Genomic DNA, 23,927 nt, shown 5'->3' with positions numbered 1-23,927 from the left:
CTTTCAGGACTTCTTTGTCTGTAAAAACTTTAATCTCTTCCTCAATTTTGAAGGACCATTTGGCTGGGTGCAGAATTCTTGACTGGAAGTCTTTCTCTTTCATGATCTTGAATATATCACACCACTGCCTTCTCACCTCCAGCATGCTAGTTGGATAGCCTGAACTCAGTCTTATTTGATTTCCCTTGTATGCAGTAGATTGTTTTTCTCTTGCCACTTTCAGGATTTTCTGCTTCTCTTCAACATTTGACAAACCAATTAGTATGTGCCTTGGGGAAGGGCTATTTGGATTTACTCTGTTTGGAGTTCATTGGACTTCTTTGACTTGTATATTTATGTGCTTTGTGATGGTTGGGAAGTTTTCCCCCATTATATCCTCAACTATTCTTCCCAGCACTTTACTCCTGTCTTCTCCTTCTGGGACACCAATTATTATTATGTTTGTGTGCTTTGTTTTGTCTATCATTTCCCTGAGTTCCCATTCAATTTTTTCCATCTTTTTTGCCATTTCTAATTTGAATCTTCAAAGTCAATTATCTTGCCCTCTATATCACTTATTCTTTCTTCTGTCTCTTCAAATCTGGTGTTGTGTGCCTCTAGTATGTTTTTTATTTGGCCAGCAGAGTGCTTAATCTTGTGATATCTGCTATTTTTCTATTTATTCTTTCAAATTCCTCTTTATGCTCTTTTACTGTCTTCTTGATCTCCTTTATGCCATTTACTATCCACTTATTTTATTAAGTAGAGTTGTATGAAAATCTTTGATTAGTTGTTCCAATGTCTCTGTCTCCTCTGGTGTTTTAATTTGGTCATTAGACAGGGGTATATCTGTCTGCATCATGATATGTTTATCTCCTGTCTTCATGGCATGTAAATATCTTGATTGAGACTCTTTGGGAGTTGATTTCTTTCAGTAGTCTAAGGCCTTACATTTGTGGGATGGTTGTACAACAGGGAGCAAGGCATGGTGTGGGCAGTCAGTGAGGTGATTTGTTTTAGGGCAGCTAAAGTTCAGGTTGGGGATGTTATGCTGATGCTTGTGAATGTGGGTGTCCAGCAGCCAGAGAGGATGTAGCTGTGTGGGTGCACCAGTTTGGTGGACATAACCCTGGTGCATGCTGGTCTAAGACATGAGGCCCTTAGTGCACATGTGTAGAGCTGTGGCAGCAGGTCAGCCTTATGACCTCATGGATTAGGGCTGGTTGTGACCTGGCTGCGCAGGTCAGCACTTTCTCAGAGCTGGGAAGTGTGGCTGAGGGCCATGTACATGCACAGTTCTAGGACTGCTGCAAAGTGCAGTCCCTGGAGGTGGATGATGTGATTGGGGACCCATGCACATATGTGGGCCTGGGAGTGCCATAAACAGATGCACAGAGCTCAGGCAGGGCAGTGTGAGGCTGTGAGACACTATGGGTGGGGTGTCAGGCATAGTCTAGGTATGGAGGTTAGTGCCCACAGCCTTTATGCATTGGCAACAGCCTGCCAGGAACAGGAGGTGTACAGGAGAGGTGGATTGGGCTGCACTTTGGGTGGAGTTGTAAGGCAGGTACGTGCACTGTGGGTTGGTGGGGTGTGGATGCCTGGAGTGTGGGGAATGGGAGCAGATGCCAGGTTTCAGCTGCGTGGGTTGTGGGGTGAGTCACCAATTATGGGGCTGTTCTGGTGAGGGTAGTGTGCCCAAGGTACTTGGCCTGGCTTACTTCCTAGTCCTGGGCTGCTGTCAGTGCACTCCCTTAGGCTCTTTGGCTCTGTGCCTCCGTGCCATGCTACAGCTTTCTGTCTCTCAGTTCCTCAGCCTCTGCAACCAGGCTGCCGCATGTGGTGCAGAAGGTTCTCCCTGGTCAGCTGCACTCCCAAATCACCTCCTTAGTTGCCCTTCTGTCCCATCTCGAACTTCTCTATGGAGCAGAGCTAAGCTTGAGCTCCTCTATTTGGGCATCTTTCTGGAAGTCAATTACATTGTTTTTTGAATTTTAAATCAACATTTCATTTTGTGATAAAATCTCATGACCACTGTATCATATCTATAGATGTTGGAAGCATTGTGTTAGTATTTTTGCTGAAGATTTTCATTACTATGTTCATGAAGACACTAATCTGTAATTTTTCTTTCTTGTATTGTCTTGAATTGTTTTGGCATCAGGGTAATGCTGTACTCAAAAGTGAGTTAGGTGCCGTGCTGGAGACCCAGTGTGATTCCCAGTGCCTGCCCAGGTTAAAAAAAGTGAGTTAGGTGGTGTGCTCATTTTCTATTTTCTGAGCATTTTTATTAGGATTTTTCTTGACTGTTTTATATGTAACACTGCAACTATCTTGGAATTTAGCTTTTTCTGTGGGAAAAATTATTGTTATTATTAATAATAATTATTATTATTAAAAAAATAAAATAACAACACACACACTGATATTGTTTCTTCTTGAATCAGTTTCATTCCATTGCTTGATAACTAATTTGTTCACTTTTGTCTATGCTGTCAAATTTATTGGCATGAAATTGAAATAAAATTATTCATTGTATATATACTACCTATTTTAAGGTCTCTTGTGATGCCTTCTTATTTTTTCCTGTGATTGCTAATTTTTTTTTTGACATGGGCAGACTCTGGGAATCAACTCTGGGTCTCTGGCATGGCAGGTGAGAATTCTGGATTGCTAATTTTTGTATTTTCTCTTTCTCCAGATTAGTCTTGTTAGGGACTAACAAGTCTAATAATCTTTTCAAAGTCCCAAGTCCTAACTTCTAAAATGTTTAATTGTGTTTTAATCTTTCACTGATTTGTTTTCTTATATATATTCTTCCATCTTTCTACTTACTTCTTATAATTTGGTCATTTATTCTAGCTTATTAAAGTGGGAATATAAATCATTGTTATCAAAACTACCTCTTTTCTAAAATAAGCTTTTGCGGGTCGGCAGCCGAGTTTTCTCGCGCTCCGCCCGCCTGGGGATGCCGGGGTTTGCTAAGTCCCGGTCTCGAGAGGTCTCCGCGCCAGCGAAGAGGGGGGTGGCGATGATTAGTCGCCTCCGGGGGGCTCGAACTGGTTTCGGAGCGCGCGCAGTCGACGAGAGAAAATGACGACCACGGGACCAGGAGGAGATAGCAAGTCTGCGCACCAGGACGTTTATTTGTGGAAGTACAAGGGTTTATATAGCGGTAAGGAGAGGGTGGAAATAACTGGGAGAAGGGATGGTGTTTAATAGTGATTGGTAGGGTAGGATATGTGTTTGTTTCTAATTGGGGTGCGGGGTTTATATGTATGGTTATATTAGCGTGATAATGAGTTAAGCAGGTATTATAATGTGTGGTTAGCTTTTGTCCTATCAGGTATGAGAAGCAGGATGGTATGAGGTGATATATGCAGTTACTATGCTGTCCTATGAAGAGGTAGTTAGCGTGTGGGGTGATATATTTGACATAGGTTGCTGGGCAGATAGCTAAAAGCTGGGGCCGTTTCTAAAAGAGGAAGTTAACTGAGGCCTAGTTTGGTCAAGAAGAATCTGAAGCCTAAGGCCTAGGAGCATAAGTATGGCTATGTATACAACAATTGTTATCAAAACTACCTCTTTTCTAAAATAAGCTTTTTAAACTAAGATTTTTCCCTCCCAATTCTGCTCTAACTATATGTCACCAACTTTAAAATATGGATTTTCACTATGATCTAGTTCAAAATAATTTCTAATTTCTCTTTTAATTTCTTTCTTGTCATTTATGTTTTTTCCAATTTCCAAATATAAGGAGATTTTCTGATATCTTAATATTATTTATTTATAAACAAATTTATTTTCAGTCAGAGACTACACACTACATGAGTTCAAAATTTTAAATGTAGCAATATGTCTTTTATGTTTTAGTTTATGAGTAATCTTGGATAATGTTGTTTATTACTTGAAAATAATTTGTATCCTGAATTTGTTGGTATTAATGTCCTGTAAGTAATATTCCAGTGAAGTTGTTTGATAGATCAGTCACTATCTCCTATATTATGGTTGATTTCTGTTTAAATTTATATAAATTCCTCAGAAAGTAGTGTTAAAATATTCCCGTATGATAGTTAATTTGTCTCCTTCTTCCAATAGTTTGCTCCATTTTAATTTAACATACCTTATGGTCTGTTATTGCATGTATACAGATATTTGATATTTATGCTCCTTGATAAATTTGACATTCATTGTTCTGAAATGCCCCTCTTTATATGTGGTAAAACATTTCCTATCTTAAAGTTTATTTGTCTTTTTTATACATCCATTCTAACTTTTTTATGCTTATGTTTGTCGTGAAGCATTTTTTTATCCCTTTACTTTCATATTATGCATGTGTTTACATGTAATATTTGTCTCCTGTATTTTCCTAAGATTGTCTTGCCTTTACATCCAGTCTGACCACCTAAACTTGTGATAGAATTGCTTTAGTGCATTTTATGTGATGTATCTATATATTGATTGTATATTATTTTATATATAGTAATGTTTAGATACCTATTTTACTATTTCCTGCACAGTTTCCTTAGCTAACTCTTTTTCTGCCTGTGGCTGTTACTTTTAGAATCACTTTTAACTATTTCCTTTTATTTATCCTACTGATTTTATAGCTCTACATTTTATTATTATTTGTTAGTGATTGCCCTTTGTTTAAAAAATGCATCATTGACCTACCAAATTCTATGTTCTGATTACTATAAAAATTAGTTGCTTACCATTTCCCACTTTAATGCAAAATACTTTCAACAGTATGCGTCTATTTAACCCCATTTTTATTACTCTATTTATCATATTTTTAACTCCTGCCTATGAGGTAAAACACATTTTACAAATTTATTATTTATACTTGGTAGTTGAAGAAAACAACTCCACATTAAGGGTATTAAGAGAAAGATAAAACAATGTATCTTATACTGCCCACATATTTGCTGTTGTCATATCTTTGTGCAGAACCAAGTTGCTATGTGTTATTATTTCCCCCATCATGAAGAACATCCTTTAGCATTATTTAATTTAAAAAAAGTTATTAATTTTAAAATTAAAAAAATATATGACAAGAAAGAAACACAAACATTCTGAACATATGATCATTCCATTCTACATATATAATCAGTAATTCACAATATCATCACATGGTTGCAGATTCATCATCATGATCATTTCTTAGAACATTTGCACCAATCCAGAAAAAGAAATAAAAAGACAACAGAAAAAAAATTATACATACCATACCCCTTACCCCTCCCTTTCATTGATCACTAGCATTTCAATCTAAGTTTATTTTAACATTTGTTCCCTCTATTATTTATTATTCCAAATGTTTTACTCATCTGTTGATAAGGTAGATAAAAGGAGCATCAGACACAAGGTTACAAGTAGATCTACTCCAAGGCACTTACCAGTCAGATTGTCACATGTTAAAGACAAAGAGAATTCTGAAAGCAGCAAGAGAAAAGTGATCCATCACGTACAAGTGTACCTCAAAAAAAACTAAGTGCAGCTCTCTCAGCAGAAATTGTAAGGGCAAGAAGGCAGTGGTATGATATATTTAAGATACTGAAAGAGAAACTTCCAACCAAAAATTTTATATCTGGCAAAAATTTCCTTCCAAAATGATGGAGAGTTAAAAATATTTATGGATTGTGGACATGGAGAGACTTCATGAAAAAGAAATCTGCTCTACAAGAAATATCAAAGGAAACTCTATAGGAAGATAGGAATAAACAGGACAAAGAGGTTTGAAGAAGAATGTAGAAAAGAGGATTAACAGTATCATAATTAGTAGGATAAAAAACAGAGAAAAAATAACATATGACAGATAAAATCCAAAGAAAAAATTGTTGAAGAAAGAACTCCCTTTCAGTAATAACAGTAAATTTTAGGGATTAAACTCCCCAATCAAAAGACATAGATATTCAAATTAGATAAATAAATAAGATCCATCTATACACTGTCTACAAAACTGGTTGAATGTGAAAGGTTGGGAAAGGATGCAAACAAGAAAAGAGCAGGAATAGCTACCCAATATCAGCATAGTAGAATTCAAATAAACAATTAAGAGAGACAAAGAAAGATACTATGTATCAATAAAAGGTGAAATCCATCAAGAAGACGTAACAATCACAAATATGCGCTGAGCCAGCGTGCCCCGAAATACATGAGGCACATCCTGACAACACTGAAAGAAGAAATAGACACTCTCACAATCATTGCTGGGAGATGTTAATACAACACTCTTATCAGTGTATAGAACATCCAGACAGAGGCTCAATAATGAAACAGAGATTTTGAATAAATCATAAATTAAATAGTCTTGACACATATTTATAGAACCTGACATCCAAAAGAGCAGGATATACATTTTTCTCCAGTGCTCATGGATCATTCTTGAGGATAGACCTCATGTTTGGTCACAAAGCAGATCTCAATAAATTTAAAAGTTTAAAATTATATGAAGAAATTTCTCTGATCATGAAGAAATGAAGTTGGAAATCAAAATCAGGTAGAAGGCTGGAAAATTCACAAATAAATGGATGTTAAATAACACAGTCTTAAACAACTAAGTGGGTCAAGCAAGAAATTGTAAGACAAATCAGTAAATATTTCAAGGCAAATGAAAATGAGAACACAACATGTCAAAACTTATGGGATGCAGCAAAGGCAGTGCTGAGAATAAAATTTATTGCCCTAAACACCTATGATTAAAAAATAATACACCACTGCAAGACAAAATAAAGTTATGAAGCATGCAGCAACCTAATTGAAACTTGAGGATATTAGGTTGGGTGAAATAAGCCAGAAACAGGACAAATACTGTATGGTTTCATTAATATAAACTAACTACAATGAGCCTACTCAGAATTCAAGTTGAGAACATGGTGGGTAGAGTTTGGATACTTGATGCTGAAGGAGTTAAGAACATTCAACAGGATTGATTGTAAAGATCCAGGAATGATAGCACAATCTATGTGATGGTTAATCAGTACTGTATGTATAATATACAAAGCTCACTATGGGTATGGTTAGAAAAGCAAGGCTAGGGGCATAGGACACCAGAAGTAAAGAGAGAGGATAAAAAACCAGGACGGTATAGCATAGCAAAACCTAGAGTAGACCATGATGATTATTAAATGTGCAATTATAAGATTTTTACTTGAAGGAGAACAATTTGAATGTCACCATTGCAAAGTACTAAAAATGGGATGATATATGGAAAAAATACAATTAATGCAAACTAGGGCCTATGGTTAACAGTAACATTATAATGTTCATTGACTGTAATAAATGCAATATGTAAAAAGTAAATGTCAATAAGAGGGGGATATAAGGGAGGGGTATGTGATTCTTATTGTTTCTTTTTTTCTCATCTTTCTCTGCAAATGAAGTGGATATTTTCTCATATAGATTGTGTTGCTGCATACATAATTATGTGATTATATAGGGAAGCATTGATTGTACTCTTAGGATGGACTGTATGGTGTGTGAAAAACTCTGTTTAAAAAATAACCAATTGTTTATTTGGTACAAAATTTATATTTTGACTAGTGCATTTTCTAATATAACTTATGTGGGCAGCTTAGTTGAACACCATAAGTACATGGAACTTTGAGTAAGGCATGACATTTTGTAAGTTTGTCCAGAGTGATGCCCTGATAAATCCCAGAGTGATTTGAACAGCGAGTAAAAAAGTATTTGCAAAAAAAAAAAAAAAAAACAGAAGTGAAGGACTTTGGGGAAGATGGTCGAGTTCACCCCTGCTCCAAAGAACAGCTAGAGAAGAGACAGAAAAAAGACTTGGGGAGCAATTCCAGTGTTTAATGACCTGGGAGGATCTTCTACACCACATAGGGAAGACCTGGTTGAAAAAGCAAAGGAATTGAGATGAAGGGAACCAGAGACCAGCCTACTAGTGCAAGCAGCCAGCACTTCCATTTCCCGATGGAGGCCTGGAGCCATCAGAAGTGCACAGATGGGGAGATGGGGACTAGGAAGGAAGTCAAGTCCCGCTCCTTTAATGTGCTACTCTCATGCCCACTGCCCCTACTCCGTGACCCGCGACTCCCCCCACACCCCATGCACCTGAACCCTGTCACACACACTCCTACCGACCTCTGAGCACCCTTGCTCCAACCCCCTTCCCTCCGCATCCCCACCCACACCCACACCTTGTGCATGTGCACAAGCCTGCCCCAGCCCGACCCACCTCTCCCATGCAAGAGCATTATCTCCCCACCCCTCCTGAGACCCACGCATCTATGACCAGCCCCCGACCCCTACCTCCCCCTCCCTACCCCCTGCAGACAGTCACCTAAGATCTGGGCTACAGGTGCTCATCTTCATATCTGGGCCACAGTTGCACCTAACCCATACAGTCACTCAACCCTGCTAAGCTCTGTGCATGTGCACGTCAGCATTCTGGCCCCTGTCATATGCATGAGCACACACCCACTTGCACCATGCCCCCTCAGCTATGGGCAAGCACTGACCTGCATATCTAGGCCACACCCACCCCCAGCCCACTGAGGCACAATCCCACCCTGCTGCCCCTGAGCTCTGGGCACCTGCACATCAGGGCCCTGTTCCCCAGATCCACACAGTGGCACAGTCACATCTTCCCTGCTGGGCACCTACATATCCATGTATGGGCGCCCACAATTCCATGACCTGCACCCCACTCTCACAGGCATCAGCATAGAGTCCCTGACCCGTGTATATGCCTGCACCACAATCCGTCACTGCACTGTTGTGCCCCTACTCACGCCCTGCATCCTGCATGAATAGAAAGCTTTAAACTACTGAAGGAAATCAACATCCAAAGTAACCCTATCAAGATATTTACATGCTATGAAGACCACAGAAGATCACTAACAATATGACGATGCAGACAGATACAGCCCAGCCTAATGACCAAATTAAAACACTGGAGGAGACACAGACTTTGGAACAACTAATCAAAGATGTTCCTATAACTCTACTAAATAAAATCAGTGGGATAGCTAATGACATAAAGGAGATCAAGAAGACACTACAAGAACATAAAGAGGAATTTGAGAGAATAAATAGAAAAGTAACAGATTATCACAGAGATTAAAGATGCTTTCGACCAAATAGAAAATATACTAGAGACACATAATTGCAGATTTGAAGGGGCAGAAGAAAGAATAAGCAAACTAGAGGACAGGATAACTGATTTTGAATATAGAAAAGAGAAAATGACAAAAAAGATGGGAAAATTTGAATTAGATCTCAGGGAAATGATGGACAAAACAAAGTGCGCAAATATAAAAATCATCAGTGTCCCAGAAAGGGAAGAGAAGAGTAAAGTTCTAGGAAGATTAGTTGAGGATATAATGGGGGAAAACTTCCAAACCTTTATTTAAGAAATAAATCTGCAAGTCAAAGAATCCCAATGAACTCCAAATAGAATAAATCCAATTAGGCCTACCCCAAGACACAATCAGTTTGTCAAATGTGGAAGAGAAGCAGAAAATCCTGAAAGTGGCAAGAGAAAAATGATCTACTACATACAAGGGAAACCACATAGGACTGAGTTTGGACTACTCAACTGGCACTATGGAGGCAAGAAGGCAGTCATATGATATATTTAAGATCCTAAAAGAGAAAGACTTCCAACCAAGAATTCTGTATCCAACCAAATTGTCCTTCAAAACTGAAGGAGAGATTAAAATTTTCACAGACAAATGAAGGCTGAGAGAATATGTCAACAAGAGACCAGCTCTACAAGAAATACTAAAGGGATTTCTGTCAGCTGTTAAAAAAAAAAAGACAGGAGATTGAGGTCTGGAGGAGGGTACAGTATTGAAGAGTAGCAGTAAGGGTAACATAAAGTATAAAAAGAAAAAGAGGAAAAAGAACATATAGATCTGACAAATAAATCCAAAGGATAAGATGGTGGATTCAAGAAATGCCTCTATAGTAATAAGTTTGAATGTTAACAGACTGAACCTGCCAGTTAAAAGATAGATTGGCAGAATGGATTAAGAAATATAATGAAGTGGGAAGATTAAAACTCCCCAATTTTGAAGTTTATTATAAAGCCATAGTGGCCAAAACAGCATGGTACTGGCACAAAGATAGAAAAATTGACCAATGGAATTGAATCGAGGAAGCAGAAATAGGCCACCAAATCTATGGTAAACTGATTTTCGACAAAGCCCCCAAATCCACTGGCCTGGGACAATAAGTCCTTTCAATAAATAGGCATGGGAGAACTGGATACCTTATACCTTATACAAAATTTAACTCAAATTTTTACCACAAAAATTTATAAGAATGTATAAAATTTACCATAAAGCTCCTAGAAGAAAATGTAGGGAAACATCTTCAAGACCTAGTAATAGGAGTAAAACTTTACCTAAAGTTTACACCCAAAGCACAAGCAACAAAACAAAAAATAGATAAATGGGAATGCCTCAAAATCAAATGCTTTTGCACTTCAAAAAACTCTGTCAAAAAGGTGAAGAGGCAGGTATCTCAATGGGAGAAAATATTTGGAAATCACACATCAGATAAATGTTTGATATCCTATATACATAAAGAAATTATACAACTCATCAGCAAAGAACAAGCAACCCAATTATAAAGTGGGCTAAAGATATGAATAGACATTTTTCTGAAGAGCAAATGCAGATGGGTAAAAAGCACATGAAGAGATGCTTATTTACATTAACTAGAAGCTAATGCAGATCACTACTACAATGAGATACTACTTCACACCTATAAGAATGGCTGCTGTCAAACAAACGGGATGCTGCAAATGTTGGAAAGGATGTGGAGAAATTGGGACACTTATGTACAGCTGGTGGAACGTATAATGGTACAGCTGCTATGGAAGACAGACTCAGAAAACTAAATATCGAATTGCCCTATGACCTTGCAGTACACTACTCAGTATATATCCAGAAGAAGAGCTGAAAGCAGTAACACAAACAAAGATTTGAACAGCAATAGTCACAGCAGCATTATTCACAATTGCCAAAATATGGATGTAATCCAAGTGCCCATCAACAAATGGGTAGATTAACAAAATGTGATATATATATATATTATGGAATATTATGCAACAGTAAGATGAAATGACATCCTGAACCGCATGACAAGATGGATGAGCCTTGAGGACATAATGCTGAGTGAAATAAACCAAACACAAAAGGATAGGTACTGTACAACTCCACTTTTATGACAAGGGTAAAAATAAAATCAGAGGTTTATAATACAGAATATAAGGAACCTAGAGATACACAGAAGCTTGAGATAGGTGAACAGTTTGCTAATGAGGTTGAACTTAAGTGTAAGAAGTGAAGGTGGTTCTTTAATGGGTCTGTAAGTAATATTACCATATTGAAGGTGAATATGATTGAAAGGGGTTGAAAACTGTGGGCTATGTTTAACAAGAAAACATCAATAGTACCACAGCAATACCAGGAGCACACTATGGGGATGGGGGACAAGAGTTAGGGGGAGGCTTGGATTTTCTATTTGGTGAGGGTGTGCTCATTGAATTTAAACATTTTCTTTCTCTTGGGAACAATGAAATTATCTAAAATTGAGAGTATTGATGGTCTGTTGACTTTGGACATTATATATGAGGCCTAGTAGGTGGAGGTGGCTGAAAGATGCAGTGACTAAGAAGTAGATTGGCAAACAATGGTGTATACATATTAAACAAAATATTATGCTGCTATAAAAAGGAAAGAAGTCATGAGGCATACAGTGATGTGAATGAACACATGGGACATTTGGTGAGGCAAAATAAGCCAGAAACAAAAAAGCAAATATTGTATGAGCTCATTTAGAAAATACTGAAAAGAAAACTGGGGCCTAGATAGTAAGCTGTAATAGCAGTCACATTTAGTCTGGAGTGGTAATTTCTATTTCTGGATTTTGAGGGGCTGTTTTATATAAGTTTAACCTGCTATTTAGAGATAAGAATGAAGGCAATCAAGTTGGGAGTAAGGTAATTCAGAATAGAGGGGTAAGAAAGATGTTGACTGCATTTTAGAACTTTACGTACTCTTTGAGGCCTGTCATGGTCAGGTTCATGTGTCTACTTGGCCAGGTCATGGGACCTGTCTGCTTGGGCAAGTGCTGGCCTGTCTGTTGCTATGAGAACATCTCATAGAATTAAATCATGATCATGTCGGCTGCATCCACTGCTGATTCCTTTTTGTAATCAGCCAAGTGGAGTGTCTTGTGTAATGAGTGATGTTTAATCTAATCACTGGAACCCTTTTAAGGAGGATTCAGAAGAGACAGGCTCTCTTCTCTTTCTGCTTTTGTAGGTGTTCTAGTTTGCTAGCTGCCAGAATGCAATATACAAGAAATGTAATGGCTTTTAACAAGGGGAATTTAATAAGTTGCTGATTTACAGTTCCAAGCTGAGAAAATGTCCCAATTAGAACACATCTATAGAAATGTCCAATCAAAGGCATCCAGGGAAAGACACCTTGGTTCAAGAAGGCTAACAATGTCCAATGTTTCTCTCTCAGCTGGAAGGGCACATGGTGAACATGGTGGTATCTGCTGGCTTTCATGTGGCTCTACAAAAAAGGGACTCTCTCCAAAATGTTTCCTATTTTAAAGGATTCCAGCAAGCAACTCCACCTTCAGTGGGTGGAGACACACCTCCATGGAAATCATCTAATCAAGAGTTACCGCTCACAATTGGGTGGATCACATCTTCATGGAAACAATCAAAATGCTCCCACCTAGCAATATTGAATGAGGATCAAAGGGCATGGCTTTTCTGGGGCCCACCACAGATTCAGACCAGCACAGCTGGTGAGCCTCTCCTGTGGAGCTCATCCAGACCCTCCATTGGAATCCTCAGTTTCACAGACTGCCTTATGGATTTTAGAATCTACATTCCCACAGTTATGTGAGCCACTTTTATAAATTTTATATTTATGGATATTTCTTGTCAATTCTGTTTCTCTGGAGAGCCCTAATACAAGGCCAAAGGAAGAAAATCTTATCATATCCAGAACCTAAATTTTCTATAGCCCATAATTTAATCCAACCTGTCTGGGAAGATCATTTAAACAATCTAAACACACGTTGCTCAGAATAAAAATGAGAACCTTTAATCCTGTATAGCTTAATGTAATGCTTGGATAAGTCCCAGAATATATTAAGCAGATAATCAAAAAGTATTGGCAAAGTCCCTTGATGGATGGGAGAAAATTTTGGAACTATTAAACCTTACCACCTGGGGAACCCCAGATACTGTGCCAAACAATAGGGACACCCAAATCAATAGGCCAAGCCCTTAAACTTGAGGCTTGCGCTTGTGACACTTATGTATGTAGTTGAGAAGCTCAGTCTACCTCTAGGTATGCCTAAGAGTCATAGCCAGAAGACCTCTTTTGTTGCTCAGATATGGCCTTTCTGTCTCTAAGCTCAACTCTGCAAGTGAAACCATTGCCCACCCTCCTAGTAGGACATTGTCATGAAAGTCTCCCTGGCAGCATAGGAGCTGACTCCCAGGGGTGAGACTGGCCCTTGCACCATGGGATCAACAATGCCATCCTGACAAAAAGGAGGAAAATAAGTGTTAGAAATAAGGTATCAATGGCTGAGAGAGTACAAATAGAGTCAAAAGTCTACACTGGAGATCACTCTTATGCATGTTCAGTTAGACATTACCACATATCATAACTTGCCAAATCCCAACCAAAACCATTACTTACAACCTCCAGATGGGTCCCTAGACCAGAGAAATCCAGAAATACAAAGGGGCCAGCCCTCTCAAGAACATTAACTCATTTCATCCCCTTATCCCATACAATCAACAGCCCCTTCCCACATGAAAAAGATAGAATGGGCATAGCCCAAATACCCCTAAATAGTGGGAGAAAAATCAAAGTGATGGTGGAGTTATACAGAGAAAGTCGGGTTTAACAAATGAGTATGAGTGCTGAATCATTATATTGATATTTCTGTTGGCCTCCAGTATCTTGGAGCAGCTAGAAGAAAAAATCAGAAATTGTGGAACTGTAACCCAAACCAAACTTTAAAAAAATCTTTTCTATAACTACTTGTTAAAATATATTTGGAAATATATTACTTTTTTGTGTATATGTTATATTTCACAATTTAAAAAATATTACAAGAATAGGGGGAAAAAAGCAGAAATATACAAATGCTGGAGAACAAGTAAAGTGGAAGATGTACTTATTCACTATTGGTAGGAAGTAGAGTGGTGCCAACCCTCTGGAGGGCAGTGTGGTGGCTCCACAGGAAGCTGAGTATGAGGTTGCCACATCACCCCACAACCACAATAATTGACAAAGACTTTGAAGAACTGAAAGCAGGGACAGAAATAGGCATTTGCACACTGGTGTTTATGGTGACATAATTCATTCATGTTTTGCAATGGATGAAGAGACCTAATGGTGCATCAATTGATAAATGGATGGGTGAACCATAGTGTCTACATATGGTAGAATATTGAGTGGCCGTAGGAAGGAATGAAGTTGTGTGGCATGCAATTAGGTGAATGAACCTTGAGGACATTATGTTGAGTGAAATAAACCACAAACAAAAGGACAAATAATGTATGGTCTCACTAATATAACCTAACTATGATGAGCAAATGATGATAATTGAATTTGAGAGCAGAGTTTATCATGGGATAAAATGTAGGTAGGCAAAGAAAGGGAAATAGATGTTTAAGTAGTATGGAATATTCAAATAAGACTCACTGTGAAGTTTCCTATAATGCAAACTCTTACAGCAGTCACATCTATTCCTGAGTTTTAACTGTTATTTCTCAATTCTGAGATGCTATGCTGTTTGTGTATAACCTGATAGGTCCCTGGAACACTGGTTATCTGTGTGAAACCTAAGACTTAGAGATACTGTTCTGCATCTCTGAAAGTCAGCATGACTCCATGTGGCAGTTGTTAAAGAAGCTGAAAAAAATATCAGACTCCAATTAGAGATATGAATAAATTGAACCCATTTAAGACTAAGGTAAATCAGAATCCAGGTTAAAGGATGATATTTTCTATATTTAAAACTTCTACTTCTGTGTGAGACCAAAGAAAGAGATGTCTAATAGATCCAAACGTAAATTTTCTGTGGCACACTATCTAATTTAACTTGTCTTATCAGGGTATTTAAACAACCTAATTACATGGAGCTTAGATCAGAGAATGAGATCTTATTATTCTGGACAGGTTAATATTATATGTACCTGGATATATTCTAGAGTACTTTGAGCAGAAAATAAAAACATATTTGTAAAGTCCCTTGTAAGGACTGGGGAAAATGTGCAACTATTAAACCTTCCCACGTCGGGAACTCCTGATATTCTTTCAGGCATTACAGCCTCCCAATTTAATAAACCAAACCCTCAATCTTGAGGCTTGCCCTTATAAAATTTATTTCTGCAATGGCAAAGATAAAGCTGCTTGCCATCATGCCTAAGAGCCTCCGTACTTTGAATGGTTCCAGGGTGGTTGGTTGGCATTCATGGTTGACAAGCTCTGATTTAAGAGGAGACAGGTCCCCAACTCTTGTCTGACTTCTGAAAAGCTGATGTAAACTCCTAGATTCTCTGTGATCTGGGGAACTGCTTTCTTATGGGGAGTACTTGGGCATGACCCAGATGCCCCTTTTTATAAATCACAAGAAGGTAACCTGGTGTAAGTGGAATGTGGTTTTAAAGATATTGGATTTCATGAAGGATAGAACTGCTTGCCTTGTCATAGACATGGGAGAAGCCTTGCAAGCAGAGAGAAAATCAACAATGTTATAATAAATTGTTTCAATACCACCATGAAATATAACTCAGGAAAATTTATGCAGTCAAAATGCTTGGATTCAGCCTACAAAATGGGAGACAATATTTGGAAATGACATATCAGATAAAGGTCTAGTATCCAGAATTTATGAAGAGACTGTTCAACTCAACAACAAAAAGACAGCCAATCCAATTACAAAATGGCAAAAAGGCTTGAACAGACACTTCTCAGAAAAGGAAATACAAATGGCCAAAAGGCACATGAAGAGATGCTCAACATTCCTGGCCATTAGAGAAATGCAAATCAAAACCACAATGAGATTTCATCTCACACACACCAGAATGGCCATTATCAACAAAACAGAAAATGACAAGTGCTGGAGAGGATGTGGAGAAAGAGGTACACTTATTCACTGTTGGTGGGAATGTCAAATGGTGCAACTGCTGTGGAAGGCAGTTTGGCAGTTCCTCAAAAAGCTGAATATAGAATTGCCATATGACCCAGCAATACCATTACTGGGTATCTACTCAGAGGACATAAGGGCAAAGACACAAACGGACACTTGCACACCAATATTTATAGCAACATTATTTACAATTGCAAAAAGAGATGGCAACAACCAAAAATGTCCATCAACAGACGAGTGGCTAAACAAACTGTGTTATATATATATATATATATATATATATATATATATATGATGGAATATTTGCAGCTTTAAGACAGAATAAACTTATGAAGTATGTAACAACATGGATGGACCTTGAGAACATTATGCTGAGTGAGACTAGCCAAAAACAAAAGGACAAATACTGTATGGTCTCACTGATATGAACTGACATTAGTGAATAAACTTGGAATATTTCATTGGTAACAGAGACCATCAGGAGATAGAAATAGGGTAAGATATTGGGTAATTGGAGCTGAAGGGATACAGACTGTGCAACAGGACTGGATACAAAACCTCAGAAATGGACAGCACAATACTACCTAACTGTAATAGAATTATGTTAAAACACTGAATGAAGCTGCATGTGAGAATAATAGAGGGAGGAGGGCTGGGGACATAAATGAAATCAGAAAGAAAGATAGATGTTAAAGATTGAGATGGTATAAGCTAGGAATGCCTAGAGTGTATAATAATAGTGACTAAATGTACAAATTTTAAAAATGTTTTTGCATGAGGAAGAACAAAGGAATGTCATTATTTCAGGGTGCTGAAAATGGATGGTAATTAATATTTTAAAATGTCACCTTATGTGTGAGACTAAAGCAAAAAATGTTTATTTGTTACAAAATTTATATTTTGACCAGTGCATTTCCTAATATAACTTATGTAGACAGTTTGCTTGAATACCATAAGTACTTGGAATCTCAGGTAGGACATGAGATTTTGTTGGTTTGTCTAGAGTGATGCCCTGATGAATCCCAGAGTGATTCGATCAGTGAGTGGAGAAGTATTTGCAAAGCCCCCTTCGGGGAATGGTGAGAATGGGGAGAAATGCAACTTCCCCAAGTTGAATTCTTGATATTCTCACAGGTAGTGTGGACAACCAAAGCTATAGGCTGAGCCCCCAGTCTTGGGGTTTGTTCATATGAAACTTAACCCCACAAAGGATAGGTCAAGTCTACTTAAAACTTAGGCCTAAGAGTCACCCCCAAGAGAGCCTCCTTTGTTGCTCAGATGTGGCCTCTCTCTTCAGCCAACACAACAAGCAGTCTCACCACCCTCCCCCTGTCTACGTGGGACATGACTCCCAGGGGTGTGGACCTTCCTGGCAACGTGGGACCGAAATCCTAGAATGAGCTGAGACTCAGCATCAAGGGATTGAGAAAACTTTCTCGATCAAAAGGGGTAAGAGTGAAATGAGACAGAGTGTCAATGGCTGAGAGATTCCAAACAGAGTCAAGAGGTTGTCCTGGAGATTATTCTTATGCATTAAGTAGATATCATCTTGTTATTCAAGATGTAATGGAGAGGCCGGAGGGAACTGCCTGAAAACGTAGAGCTGTGTTCCAGTAGCCATGTTTCTTGAGGATGATTGAATAATGATATACCTGTCACAATGTGACTGTGTGAGTGTGAAAACCTTGTGTCTGATGCTCCTTTTATCTACCTTGTCAAGAAATGAGTAGAACATATGGAATAAAAATAAATAATAGGGGGAACAAATGATATAATAAAAAAATTAAAAAAAAATTTGGATTCAACATAATCTGAAAGAAATAGGAGAGAGAATTGGGAAAAATAATTGAGGTTAAGTTGATATTAGTTTTCAATAGAAGAGTGGTCAGGGTAGAAGTCAGAAATCCTGGGTGTCTGTGATGCAAGGTTAGTTTCTGATGTGCCATGGGTGGGAATACAAAGACTTGCATAAGGTAATAATAGGTTGTCCTTTCAGGCTGTTAGTGATAAAAGAAATGTAATATCTTGGAGAGCATAGTAAGGTGTCATAAGATTGGAGCCAGCATATTTGAAGAACTTGTGGGCTACCTGCTTAATCAAACCAAGGGGTATGAAGTATATTGTGGGGATAAGATGGGGGGAAACAAAGACCTCAGACTCTCAAATTGTACAATGAAGATGAAATGGGCAAACTGTTATGCCAATAAATTGAACGAAGAATATGAAATGGAAAAATTCCTACAAACACAGGAACAAACTAGACTGACAATAATTCTGAGCAAACAGAATGATCAGTCATCAAAAACCTCCAAACAAAGAGAATTCCAAGCAAACAGAATGATCTGTTGTCAAAAACCTCCAAATAAAGAATAGCTCAAGACTACATGGCTTCACAGATATGCTGGTTTGAAATTGTTGTGTATCCCAGAAAAGCTATGTTCTTTAATCCTGATTCTTATTGTTGGGTGGGATCTTTTTTATTGTCTCCGTGGAGATGTGACCCACCCAATTGCGGGTGGTGACTTTTGATTAGGTGGTTTCCATGGAGATGTATCTCCACCCATTCAAGGTGGGGTTGGTTACTGGAACCGTTTAAGATGGAACCATTTTGGAAAGAGCCAGCAGAGCCCACACAATCAGAGACCTTTGGAGATGAAGAAGGAAAAGGAAAACATCCCCAGGGAAGCCTTATGAAACAACAAGCTTGTAGAGAAAGCTGGCAGAAGTCACTATGTGCCTTCCCAACTGACAGAGGCATCAAGAAGCCAAAGAGCCCAGCAGACATCAGCCATGTGTCTTCTCAGCTGGCAGTGGTGTTCTGGATGGCATCAGCTTTTCTTTTTTCTTGGATAAATTATTACAAGAAAAAGAAGGCATTTGACCATACCTCCTTGGATAAATTTTTAAATGCAAAAGTCAATCAAATTATTCATTTAAATAAAAGCAGCCCTTTTACATTATAAGAAAGCTGGTACAACTCTAGCTAGTACAATGATTTGCAAACACCAGCTTGCACTTTTGTTTTGGGTCAAATTTTCAAAACATCTGGCTGCATTTCATGTGGAGACTGTGCAATCAGTATAAATGGCACACAGACATGGCATTTCTGGTAAAGGGAAAAGGGGATGAGGCTGGGAAGTAGGAGCTCCTGGGTTCAGACCTGACTTTGCCACACAGAAAAGCACTCACCCTTCTCTGGGTCTCACTCCCCCTAGATCCTTAGTGCTCAAATTGGGTGGCAGAGCTCTTGAATGCTCAGGAGGTGCCCAGGGGCCAGACAAGCTTGGAAGAGCACAGAGGGGCCGCCTCCCAACTTCTACAGGAAACCTGCTCAAATATGAGTCTTTCGTAGATTCTACCTTTAGCTGATATTTATTGACTACATACTATCTGCCAAATTTTGTTCAAAGGTCCTTAGACATAGCACTTGTTTTACAGATAGGAAACTGAGGCACAAAGAGATTAAATAGCTTGTTCAAGGTTGCATAGCTAAAAAGTGAAAGAGCTGGGACTTGAATGTGCAGTCTGGCCCCAGGGTTTCTGCCCTGGCTATTCTCTCCCTCCTCTGTGTCCCTCCAGCCCTCTGGTTTGTCCTCCATCACACTGTCCCCTATAACTCTTGGTTGACCTGTCAAGCTCTCCCTAACTTTCCTGGGAGTCTTTTTTTTTTTAATTAAAAAAATTGTTTTTAAACATAATAACATATGAACATGAACATTCTTACCATATGATCATTCCATTCTTGGTATATACACAATAACTCACAATATCATCACATAGTTGTATATTCATCACCATGATCACCTCTCAGAACATTTGCATCAATCCAGGAAAAGAAATAAAAAGAAAAAAGAAAAAAATTCATTCATACCATATCCCCTACCCCTTTCCCTCACTGATCACCAGCATTTCAATCTACTAAATTTATTTTGACATTTGTTTCCCATATTATTTATTTATTTTTAATCCATATGTTTGACTCATCTGTTGATAAGGTAGATAAAAGAAGCATTAGACACAGGTTTTCACAATCACACAGTCACATTGCAAAAGCTATATCATTATACAATCATCTTCAAGAAACATGGCTACTGGAACACAGTTCTTCATTTTCAGGCAGTTCCCTCCAGCCTCTCCATTACACCTTAACTAAAAAGGTAATATCTATATAATGCATAAGAATAACCTCCAGGATAACCTTTTAACTCGGTTTGGAATCTCTCAGCCATTGGCACTTTATTTTGTCTCATTTTGTTCTTCCCTCTCTTGCTTGTGAAGGCTTTCTCAATCCCTTGATGTTGAACCCCAGCTCATTCTAGGATTTCTGTCCCACATTGCCAGGAAGGTCCACACCCCTGGGAGTCATGTCCCACGTAGAGAGGGGGAGGACAGTGAGTTTGCTTGTCATATTGGCTGAGAGAAAGAGGCCACATCTGAGCACCAAAAGAGGTTCTCTGGGGGTGACTCTTAGGCCTAATTTTAAGTAGGCTTAGCCTATGCTTTCTGGGGTTAAGTTTCATAAGAACAAACCCCAAGATTGGGGGCTCAGCCTATTGGTTTTTTTGTTTGTTTGTTTGTTTTTTTCATGGGCAGGCACCGGGAAACGAACCCGGGTCCTCTGGCGTGGCAGACAAGTGTCCTTGCCTGCTGAGCCAATGTGGCCCTCAGCCTATTGTTTTGGTTATCCCCACTGCTTGTGAGAATATCAGAAATTCTCCACTTGAGGAAGCTGAATTTTCCCCTTTTCTTGCCATTCCCCCAAGGGAACTTTGCAAATACTTTTTTTATTCACTGTTTAAATCACTCTGGGATTTATCAGGGCATCACTCTGGACAAACCTACAAAATCTCATTCCCTACTCAAAGTTCCATGTACTTATGGTGTTCAGTTAAGCTGTTCACATAAATTATGTTAGGAACTGCACTACTCAAAATATAAATTTTGTACCAAATAAACATTTTTTGCTTTAGTCTCACACATAAGTTGGTTTTCAACACCCTGCAGTATTTACATTCCTTTGTTTTTCCTTATGCAAAAGCATTTTTAAATTTGTACATTTAGTTATCATTATACACTCTAGGCATTCCTAGATTATATAATCTCAATCTTTATTGTCTATCATTCCTTCTGATTTCATTTGTGCCCCAGGCCTCTTCCTTCCATCATTCTCATAGTCAGCTTCATTCAGTGTTCTAAAATTATTGGATTACAATTAGGTAGTATTGTTTTATCCATTTTGCATCAGCCTTTCTTGAATGAAGGTAACCTCTTATTTGTCCCTTAATTTGGACATTTTCACAGTTTGTAAACTTGCAATTTAATAAACTCCCTTTTTAAAAGCCATTCCATTTCTGGTATATTGCATCTTGGCAGCTTTAGCAAGCTAAAACGACAGGGCAATTCTAACAATTTTTCCAAGAGAGATTAATATCAGTCATGGTCAAACTCTTTCAAAATATTGAAGAAGAGGAAACACTACCTAAATCATTCTATGAAGTGAACATCACCCGGATACCAAAACCATATAAAGACACTACAAGAAAATAAAAAATAGACCAATTTCTCTTATGTAGATATATACAAATATCCCTAGCAAAATATTAGAAATTGAATCCAACAAATGATACACCAGATCCAGAGGGTTTTATCACAGGTATGCAAGAGTGGTTGAACATAAGAAAATCAATTAATGCAATATACCACATTAATAAAAGCAAGGGAAAAGAACCATATTATCATCTCAATTGACACAGAAAAGCATTTGACGATATCCAGCATCCTTTAGTGATAAAACACTTAGAAAAATAAGACAGAAGGAATCTTCCTCAACATGGTAATGGGCATGTATGAAAAACCCACAGCTAACAAAATATTCAGTGGTAAAAGACTGAAAGCTTTCTCTCTAATATCTGGAACAAGACAAGGATGTCCACTGTCATCACTATTTTTCAGCATTGTACTGGTAGTTCTGTCAAAGCACCCAGGTGTGAAAAAGAAATAAAAATCATACAAATTCGAACAGAAGAAGTAAAGCTTTCACTATTTGCAAATGAGATGATCCTACATATAGAAAGTCCCCCAAAGAAAAAAATCTATAACAAAGCTACTATAGCTAATAAACAAATTCAGCACAATGACAGGGTACAAAATCAACATTTAAAAGTCTTTACTGTTTCTATCTACAATGAACAACCAAAGAAGAAATCAATAGAAAAACTCCACTCACAATGGCAACTGAAAGAATCAAATACCTAGGAATAAATCTAACCAAGGCTTAAAGGGCTTTAAAGAAGAAAACAATAAAACATTGTTAAAAAAATTAAATCAACTTAAATAAATAGATGGGCATTCTGTGTTAGTGGATTGGAAGACATAACATGGTGAAGATGGGAATAGTAACCAAGGCAATTTATAGATTCAATGCAATCCCAATAAAAATCCCAACAGTCTTCTATTGAGAGATGGAAAAGCCAATCATCAAATCTATATGAAAAAGTAAGGGACTGCTGAATAACATAAGTGATCTCAAAAAAGATGAAGGTGGAAGTCTCATTCTGTACGATCTTAAAACTTATTATAAAGCCACAGTCATAAGAGCATGGTGCTGGCACATGGACAGACATAGACCAATGCAATGGAATTGAGAGCTCAGAAATCAACCCTCACATTTATAGCCAATCAATTTTTGAGAAGGGGGAAAAATACTCAACTGGAGAAGTATGGGGCCTTCAGGAGGGATTATGAGAAAACTAGATCTCCATTTTCAAAAAAGAAGCATCTCTATTTTATACCCCATACAAAAATCAAATCAATGTGGATCACAGACCTCACTAAGAGCTAGAATTATCAACTCCTATGAGAAAATGTAAACGGCATCTTCAGGATCTTGGCTAGTCAATGGTTTTTTGCACTTTCCACCCTAATACAGGTAACATAAGAAAGAAGAGATAACCAAAACCTTGTCAAAATTAAAAACTTTGGCATTTCAAAGGATTTCACCAGGAAAGGAAAATAACCTACACAAATGGAGTAGATATTTGGAAACTGCAAATCCAGTAACGGTTTAATATCCAGAATATATTTTAAAAATCCTTCAACATAACAAAGAAGAAAAAACTACCCAATTAAAAAATAGGGAAAAACTTGAACAGACATCTCTGTAAAGATGCATATGAAAAGATGCCCAACATCATTAGTCACTAGGGAAATACAAATAAAAGACATAATGAGATACCATTTCACACCCATTAGAATGGCTGCTATCAAAAAAATGGACAATGACGAGTTTTGGAGAGGATACAGAGAAATAGGAAAACTGATTCATTGCTGTTGGCCATGTAAGATGGTGGAGTCACTATGGAAGACAGTTTGTCAATTCCTCAGAAAGCTAAGTACAGAACTACCATATGACCCCACATCCCACTGCTATGTATACACCTAAAGAATTGAAACCAGGCACTCTAACAGATGCTTGCACACTGATTCTCATAGTGGCCTTATTCACAATTGCCATATGAAGAAAGCAAAACCAGTTTCCAAGTGCTCAAGCCCCTGGTAAGAATGGAACTGCCACTCTATCAAACCCTGAGGATAAATGCCCCATCTGTTTTTCTGAAATGTTTGGGTCCCCAACCCCTGTTTTCCAAATTCCTCCCTATGGAAATGGGAACATTTTATCCTATGACTGTCCCTCCTTTGTATATTGGAAGTAGATAACTTGTTCTAAGTTTCACATGCTCACAGCCAGAGAATTTTGCCTTAGCACAGACCATGCC

General features: G+C 38.1%; 1 long non-coding RNA gene across 12 annotated transcripts in view; it reads right to left on the bottom strand.

Moving 5' to 3' along the window:
- Positions 1 to 23,927, bottom strand: part of LOC143673793 (uncharacterized) — a 52,387-nt gene that overhangs the window by 17,436 nt on the left and 11,024 nt on the right. The window lies entirely within an intron of this gene.

The sequence above is a fragment of the Tamandua tetradactyla genome, chromosome 2 (genome assembly GCF_023851605.1).
Source record: "Tamandua tetradactyla isolate mTamTet1 chromosome 2, mTamTet1.pri, whole genome shotgun sequence".
Lineage (NCBI taxonomy): Eukaryota > Metazoa > Chordata > Mammalia > Pilosa > Myrmecophagidae > Tamandua > Tamandua tetradactyla.
The sequence above is the reverse complement of the archived record's forward strand: the minus strand, read 5'-3'. Positions and strand labels throughout refer to the sequence as shown.